The sequence below is a fragment of the Ambystoma mexicanum genome, assembly GCF_040938575.1.
Source record: "Ambystoma mexicanum isolate Mex_15411 chromosome 12 unlocalized genomic scaffold, UKY_AmexF1_1 Mex_chr12_unloc.1, whole genome shotgun sequence".
In the NCBI taxonomy this organism is placed as follows: domain Eukaryota; kingdom Metazoa; phylum Chordata; class Amphibia; order Caudata; family Ambystomatidae; genus Ambystoma; species Ambystoma mexicanum.
The window spans coordinates 6417001-6425723 of record NW_027182322.1 but is presented as its reverse complement, the minus strand read 5'-3'; the positions used below and the strand labels follow the sequence as shown (position 1 = coordinate 6425723).

Below are 8723 nucleotides of genomic sequence, written 5' to 3'. Positions count from 1 at the left end.
TGCCTCACCGCAATGCCGTGACTCGGATTCGAACCAAGGTTGCTGTGGCCACAACGCAGAGTACTAATCACTATACGATCACAGCGAGCTACTTGGGCTGCTACAAGGTGACGTTCCACCTCTATCATAAGCTGTACTCCATCTGTGATGTCATGACTCATGTTTGAATTAAAGGTTGGTTGTGATGTTATCCATGAGAATAAGTGGACACCTGATCCCCAGTCACTTATTTAAGATCTCAATAATCAAGTCAGAATCCAAATGAAAGTCATCAAAGTGGAGCCAATTAGAAATAATATAGTTACACAAACCTGGCAATGGTGCGGCAGCCAGGGCCGATAATGGCCCGCCAGCCTGAGAGGAGGAAAGTGTGAGAGCAGTGATGGTCTTGTGAGAGTTTACAGCTGTTATTGACCCTGTCCCCTTCCATTGCAGAGTTTTCTCCCTATAAGAAGTGCAGAGGCTCCCTCCGGGGTGCTAATAGTAAATTTATTTTTTTGCGCAGGAGAAGTGCTCTTCACCAATTGCACGTGCCAAATCACCCGAAGGCCACCACCATAAAATTCAGGCATTCATGTTCATGCGTCCTCCATGTTATGTCCTTATAAAGGGATGCATGTTCATGATGACTCCATGTCACACCTGCATACAAGGATGCATGTTCATGCCGCCTCGTTCTCTTGGCTTCATACAGGGATTTTATCTCCTCCCTGTCTCACCCTCATGCAGGGATGCATGACCAATGCTCCTTCCCTTCTCGCCCGCATACATGGATGCACGTTCATGTCTCCTCGTTCTCTCGGCTTCATACGGGGATTTTATCTCCACCCTGTCTCACCCTCAGGAAGGGATGCATGACCAATGCTCCTTCCCGTCTCGCCCGCATACATGGATGCACGTTCACGCCTCCTCCTTCTCTCGGCTTCATACGGGGATCATATCTCCTCCCTGTCTCACCCTCATGCAGGGATGCATGACCAATGCTCCTTCCTGTCTCGCCCGCATACATGGATGCACGTTCACGCCTCCTCCTTCTCTCGGCTTCATACGGGGATCATATCTCCTCCCTGTCTCACCCTCATGCAGGGATGCATGACCAATGCTCCTTCCCTTCTCGCCTGCATACATGGATGCACGTTCACGCCTCCTCCTTCTCTCGGCTTCATACGGGGATCATATCTCCTCCCTGTCTCACCCTCATGCAGGGATGCATGACCAACGCTCCTTCCTGTCTCGCCCGCATACATGGATGCACGTTCACACCTCCTCCTTCTCTCGGCTTCATACGGGGATCATATCTCCTCCCTGTCTCACCCTCATGCAGGGATGCATGACCAATGCTCCTTCCCTTCTCGCCTGCATACATGGATGCACGTTCACGCCTCCTCCTTCTCTCGGCTTCATACGGGGATCATATCTCCTCAATGTCTCACCCTCACTTCCAACATGTGTAACTTCTTGTTCTCTTTGACGTCTGGGGCATGGGTGGCTACTGCACAGCTCTAGATGTCGCCCACCTGCAAGGTGCTATGGAAAGAACTTTTCCACATTGAACGTGCTATATTAACCACCTCTCCCCAAATACAATAAAAATAAAGAAATATATGTGCTTCCATAATGTCTACCTTCTAATGTTTCATATGTGTAAGCACATTGTCCTCCTCCTGACCACATTCTAAAACTATGTGCAAATTGTTCCTTCCATAAACTGTCACTTCCTTGGCCCTTTATTTATAATGACTGTTATACTCTCTCTCTTTCCGCCACAGTATAAAAAAGCCTAGCACACCTCATGATTGGACTAAGAAATTCCTGTCATTTAGTTGGAAATGATTTTCCCATTATCCCCAAAAACTCCTCACTGTGTCTAAGAACGCTTTTTTTCACAGGACAATACAGATCAGATTGACTTGAAAGGTCCTTTCACGCGACTACAGAATGCCTCTCATTCCACTAAAAGATACGCCTTTGCCTACAATAGCCTAGGACTAGACTAAGAGTCCCAATGTAGAAAGACCACAAGTCCACAGATATGCCTGTTTATTTAAACATCTGTATTATCATCAGCGTGTGACTGTAAAGGCGGGACCTCGCGCTCTCTGTAACGCGCTCCATTGGCAACATCAGTTAAATGTTGTTGGTTCAATCCCTCGCGGATGTTGTTTTTATTCCCATTTGTAACTGGGAAATACTGTCGCTGCAATACATATGTCTTAATCAAGCTAGTGGTTATTGACGTAAATGGCAGTGTTATAATGTTTCATGTACTGCAAATGTCACCACATAATGCGCTCTTAATTAGATTTGGTTGAAATACATTACAGTCACCCGATGAAAAAGTGTGAAAAGAGCATTAAAGAAACAAAAGGTTCATAACAGTAACAGGACAAATCGAATTGTTTCAGTCCTCCACAGAGATTGCCAATGTATTAATGGAAATTCTAAAATATCGGCCCAACTGCCGTGACATTGCCTCACGGCAATGCCGTGACTCGGATTCGAACCGAGGTTGCTGCGGCCACAACGCAGAGTACTAACCACTATACGATCACGACGAGCTACTTATACTGCTACAAAATTTGATGTTCCACCTCTATCATAAGCTGTACTCCATCTGTGATGTCATGACTCATGTTTGAATTAAAGGTTGGTTGTGATGTTATCCATGAGAATAAGTGGACACCTGATCCCCAGTCACTTATTTAAGATCTCAATAATCAAGTCAGAATCCAAATGAAAGTCATCAAAGTGGAGCCAATTAGAAATAATATAGTTACACAAACCTGGCAATGGGTTGGCAGCCAGGGCCGATAATGGCCCGCCAGCCTGAGAGCAGGAAAGTGTGAGAGCAGGGATGGTCTTGTGAGAGTTTACAGCTGTTATTGACCCTGTCCCCTTCTATTGCAGAGTTTTCTCCCTATAAGAAGTGCAGAGGCTCCCTCCGGGGTGCTAATAGTAAATTTATTTTTTTGCACAGGAGAAGTGCTCTTCGCCAATTGCACGTGCCAAATCACCCGAAGGCCACCACCATAAAATTCAGGCATTCATGTTCATGCGTCCTCCATGTTATGTCCTTATAAAGGGATGCATGTTCATGATGACTCCATGTCACACCTGCATACAAGGATGCATGTTCATGCCGCCTCGTTCTCTTGGTTTCATACAGGGATTTTATCTCCTCCCTGTCTCACCCTCATGCAGGGATGCATGACCAATGCTCCTTCCCTTCTCGCCCACATACATGGATGCACGTTCATGTCTCCTCGTTCTCTCGGCTTCATACAGGGATTTTATCTCCTCCCTGTCTCACCCTCTGGAAGGAATGCATGACCAATGCTCCTTCCCGTCTCGCCCGCATACATGGATGCACATTCACGCCTCCTCCTTCTCTCGGCTTCATACGGGGATCATATCTCCTCCCTGTCTCACCCTCATGCAGGGATGCATGACCAATGCTCCTTCCTGTCTCGCCCGCATACATGGATGCACGTTCACGCCTCCTCCTTCTCTCGGCTTCATACGGGGATCATATCTCCTCCCTGTCTCACCCTCATGCAGGGATGCATGACCAATGCTCCTTACCTTCTCGCCTGCATACATGGATGCACGTTCACGCCTCCTCCTTCTCTCGGCTTCATACGGGGATCATATCTCCTCCCTGTCTCACCCTCATGCAGGGATGCATGACCAACGCTCCTTCCTGTCTCGCCCGCATACATGGATGCACATTCACACCTCCTCCTTCTCTCGGCTTCATACGGGGATCATATCTCCTCCCTGTCTCACCCTCATGCAGGGATGCATGACCAATGCTCCTTCCCTTCTCGCCTGCATACATGGATGCACGTTCACGCCTCCTCCTTCTCTCGGCTTCATACGGGGATCATATCTCCTCAATGTCTCACCCTCACTTCCAACATGTGTAACTTCTTGTTCTCTTTGACGTCTGGGGCATGTGTGGCTACTGCACAGCTCTAGATGTCGCCCACCTGCAAGGTGCTATGGAAAGCACTTTTCCACATTGGACGTGCTATATTAACCCCCTCTCCCCAAATACAATAAAAATAAAGAAATATATGTGCTTCCATAATGTCTACCTTCTAATGTTTCATATGTGTAAGCACATTGTCCTCCTCCTGACCACATTCTAAAACTATGTGCAAATTGTTCCTTCCATAAACTGTCACTTCCTTGGCCCTTTATTTATAATGACTGTTATACTCTCTCTCTTTCCGCCACAGTATAAAAAAGCCTAGCACACCTCATGATTGGACTAAGAAATTCCTGCCATTTAGTTGGAAATGATTTTCCCATTATCCCCAAAAACTCCTCACTGTGTCTAAGAACGCTTTTTTTCACAGGACAATACAGATCAGATTGACTTGAAAGGTCCTTTCACGCGACTACAGAATGCCTCTCATTCCACTAAAAGATACGCCAGTGAATACAATAGCCTAGGACTAGACTATGAGTCCCAATGTAGAAAGACTATAAGTCCACAGATATGCCTGTTTATTTAAACATCTGTATTATCATCAGCGTGTGACTCTAAAGGCGGGACCTCGCGCTCTCTGTAACGCGCTCCATTGGCAACATCAGTTAAATGTCGTTGGTTCAATCCCTCGCGGATGTTGTTTTTATTCCCATTTGTAACTGGGAAATACTGTTGCTGCAATACATATGTCTTAATCAAGCTAGTGGTTATTGACGTAAATGGCAGTGTTATAATGTTTCATGTACTGCAAATGTCACCACATAATGCGCTCTTAATTAGATTTGGTTGAAATACATTACAGTCACCCGATGAAAAAGTGTGCAAAGAGCATTAAAGAAACAAAAGGTTCATAACAGTAACACGACATATCGAATTGTTTCAGTCCTCCACAGAGATTGCCAATGTATTAATGGAAATTCTAAAATATCTGCCCAACTGCCGTGACATTGCCTCATCGCAATGCCGTGACTCGGAATCGAACCGAGGTTGCTGCGGCCACAACGCAGAGTACTAACCACTATACGATCACGGCGAGCTACTTGGGCTGCTACAATGTGACGTTCCACCTCTATCATAAGCTGTACTCCATCTGTGATGTCATGACTCATGTTTGAATTAAAGGTTGGTTGTGATGTTATCCATGAGAATAAGTGGACACCTGATCCCCAGTCACTTATTTAAGATCTCAATAATCAAGTCAGAATCCAAATGAAAGTCATCAAAGTGGAGCCAATTAGAAATAATATAGTTACACAAACCTGGCAATGGTGCGGCAGCCAGGGCCGATAATGGCCCGCCAGCCTGAGAGCAGGAAAGTGTGAGAGCAGTGATGGTCTTTTGAGAGTTTACAGCTGTTATTGACCATGTCCCCTTCCATTGCAGAGTTTTCTCCCTATAAGAAGAGCAGAGGCTCCCTCCGAGGTGCTAATAGTAAATTTATTTTTTCGCGCAGGAGAAGTGCTCTTCACCAATTGCACGTGCCAAATCACCCGAAGGCCACCACCATAAAATTCAGGCATTCATGTTCATGCGTCCTCCATGTTATGTCCTTATAAAGGGATGCATGTTCATGATGACTCCATGTCACACCTGCATACAAGGATGCATGTTCATGCCGCCTCGTTCTCTTGGCTTCATACAGGGATTTTATCTCCTCCCTGTCTCACCCTCATGCAGGGATGCATGACCAATGCTCCTTCCCTTCTCGCCCGCATACATGGATGCACGTTCATGTCTCCTCGTTCTCTCGGCTTCATACGGGGATTTTATCTCCACCCTGTCTCACCCTCAGGAAGGGATGCATGACCAATGCTCCTTCCCGTCTCGCACGCATACATGGATGCACGTTCACGCCTCCTCCTTCTCTCGGCTTCATACAGGGATCATATCTCCTCCCTGTCTCACCCTCATGCAGGGATGCATGACCAATGCTCCTTCCTGTCTCGCCCGCATACATGGATGCACGTTCACGCCTCCTCCTTCTCTCGGCTTCATACGGGGATCATATCTCCTCCCTGTCTCACCCTCATGCAGGGATGCATGACCAATGCTCCTTCCCTTCTCGCCTGCATACATGGATGCACGTTCACGCCTCCTCCTTCTCTCGGCTTCATACGGGGATCATATCTCCTCCCTGTCTCACCCTCATGCAGGGATGCATGACCAACGCTCCTTCCTGTCTCGCCCGCATACATGGATGCACGTTCACACCTCCTCCTTCTCTCGGCTTCATACGGGGATCATATCTCCTCCCTGTCTCACCCTCATGCAGGGATGCATGACCAATGCTCCTTCCCTTCTCGCCTGCATACATGGATGCACGTTCACGCCTCCTCCTTCTCTCGGCTTCATACGGGGATCATATCTCCTCAATGTCTCACCCTCACTTCCAACATGTGTAACTTCTTGTTCTCTTTGACGTCTGGGGCATGGGTGGCTACTGCACAGCTCTAGATGTCGCCCACCTGCAAGGTGCTATGGAAAGAACTTTTCCACATTGAACGTGCTATATTAACCACCTCTCCCCAAATACAATAAAAATAAAGAAATATATGTGCTTCCATAATGTCTACCTTCTAATGTTTCATATGTGTAAGCACATTGTCCTCCTCCTGACCACATTCTAAAACTATGTGCAAATTGTTCCTTCCATAAACTGTCACTTCCTTGGCCCTTTATTTATAATGACTGTTATACTGTCTCTCTTTCCGCCACAGTATAAAAAAGCCTAGCACACCTCATGATTGGACTAAGAAATTCCTGTCATTTAGTTGGAAATGATTTTCCCATTATCCCCAAAAACTCCTCACTGTGTCTAAGAACGTTTTTTTTCACAGGACAATACAGATCAGATTGACTTGAAAGGTCCTTTCACGCGACTACAGAATGCCTCTCATTCCACTAAAAGATACGCCTTTGCCTACAATAGCCTAGGACTAGACTAAGAGTCCCAATGTAGAAAGACCACAAGTCCACAGATATGCCTGTTTATTTAAACATCTGTATTATCATCAGCGTGTGACTGTAAAGGCGGGACCTCGCGCTCTCTGTAACGCGCTCCATTGGCAACATCAGTTAAATGTTGTTGGTTCAATCCCTCGCGGATGTTGTTTTTATTCCCATTTGTAACTGGGAAATACTGTCGCTGCAATACATATGTCTTAATCAAGCTAGTGGTTATTGACGTAAATGGCAGTGTTATAATGTTTCATGTACTGCAAATGTCACCACATAATGCGCTCTTAATTAGATTTGGTTGAAATACATTACAGTCACCCGATGAAAAAGTGTGAAAAGAGCATTAAAGAAACAAAAGGTTCATAACAGTAACAGGACAAATCGAATTGTTTCAGTCCTCCACAGAGATTGCCAATGTATTAATGGAAATTCTAAAATATCTGCCCAACTGCAGTGACATTGCCTCACGGCAATGCCGTGACTCGGATTCGAACCGAGGTTGCTGCGGCCACAACGCAGAGTACTAACCACTATACTATCACGGCGAGCTACTTGGGCTGCTACAAAATTTGATGTTCCACCTCTATCATAAGCTGTACTCCATCGGTGATGTCATGACTCATGTTTGAATTAAAGGTTGGTTGTGATGTTATCCATGAGAATAAGTGGACACCTGATCCCCAGTCACTTATTTAAGATCTCAATAATCAAGTCAGAATCCAAATGAAAGTCATCAAAGTGGAGCCAATTAGAAATAATATAGTTACACAAACCTGGCAATGGGTTGGCAGCCAGGGCCGATAATGGCCCGCCAGCCTGAGAGCAGGAAAGTGTGAGAGCAGTGATGGTCTTGTGAGAGTTTACAGCTGTTATTGACCGTGTCCCCTTCCATTGCAGAGTTTTCTCCCTATAAGAAGTGCAGAGGCTCCCTCCGGGGTGCTAATAGTAAATTTATTTTTTTGCACAGGAGAAGTGCTCTTCGCCAATTGCACGTGCCAAATCACCCGAAGGCCACCACCATAAAATTCAGGCATTCATGTTCATGCGTCCTCCATGTTATGTCCTTATAAAGGGATGCATGTTCATGATGACTCCATGTCACACCTGCATACAAGGATGCATGTTCATGCCGCCTCGTTCTCTTGGTTTCATACAGGGATTTTATCTCCTCCCTGTCTCACCCTCATGCAGGGATGCATGACCAATGCTCCTTCCCTTCTCGCCCGCATACATGGATGCACGTTCATGTCTCCTCGTTCTCTCGGCTTCATACAGGGATTTTATCTCCTCCCTGTCTCACCCTCTGGAAGGAATGCATGACCAATGCTCCTTCCTGTCTCGCCCGCATACATGGATGCACATTCACGCCTCCTCCTTCTCTCGGCTTCATACGGGGATCATATCTCCTCCCTGTCTCACCCTCATGCAGGGATGCATGACCAATGCTCCTTCCTGTCTCGCCCGCATACATGGATGCACGTTCACGCCTCCTCCTTCTCTCGGCTTCATACGGGGATCATATCTCCTCCCTGTCTCACCCTCATGCAGGGATGCATGACCAATGCTCCTTCCCTTCTCGCCTGCATACATGGATGCACGTTCACGCCTCCTCCTTCTCTCGGCTTCATACGGGGATCATATCTCCTCCCTGTCTCACCCTCATGCAGGGATGCATGACCAACGCTCCTTCCTGTCTCGCCCGCATACATGGATGCACATTCACACCTCCTCCTTCTCTCGGCTTCATACGGGGATCATATCTCCTCCCTGT

At 46.6% G+C, this 8723-nt stretch overlaps 2 non-coding genes across 2 annotated transcripts; both read right to left on the bottom strand.

Annotated features, from left to right (window-relative positions):
* Positions 1-4955: 4955 nt before the first annotated feature.
* TRNAH-GUG (transfer RNA histidin (anticodon GUG)) lies at positions 4956-5027 on the bottom strand. Its single transcript has one exon. It is a non-coding gene; the product is annotated as a tRNA-His (tRNA).
* Positions 5028-7425: 2398 nt separating this feature from the next.
* Positions 7426-7497, bottom strand: TRNAH-GUG (transfer RNA histidin (anticodon GUG)). Its single transcript has one exon. It is a non-coding gene; the product is annotated as a tRNA-His (tRNA).
* Positions 7498-8723: the final 1226 nt, after the last annotated feature.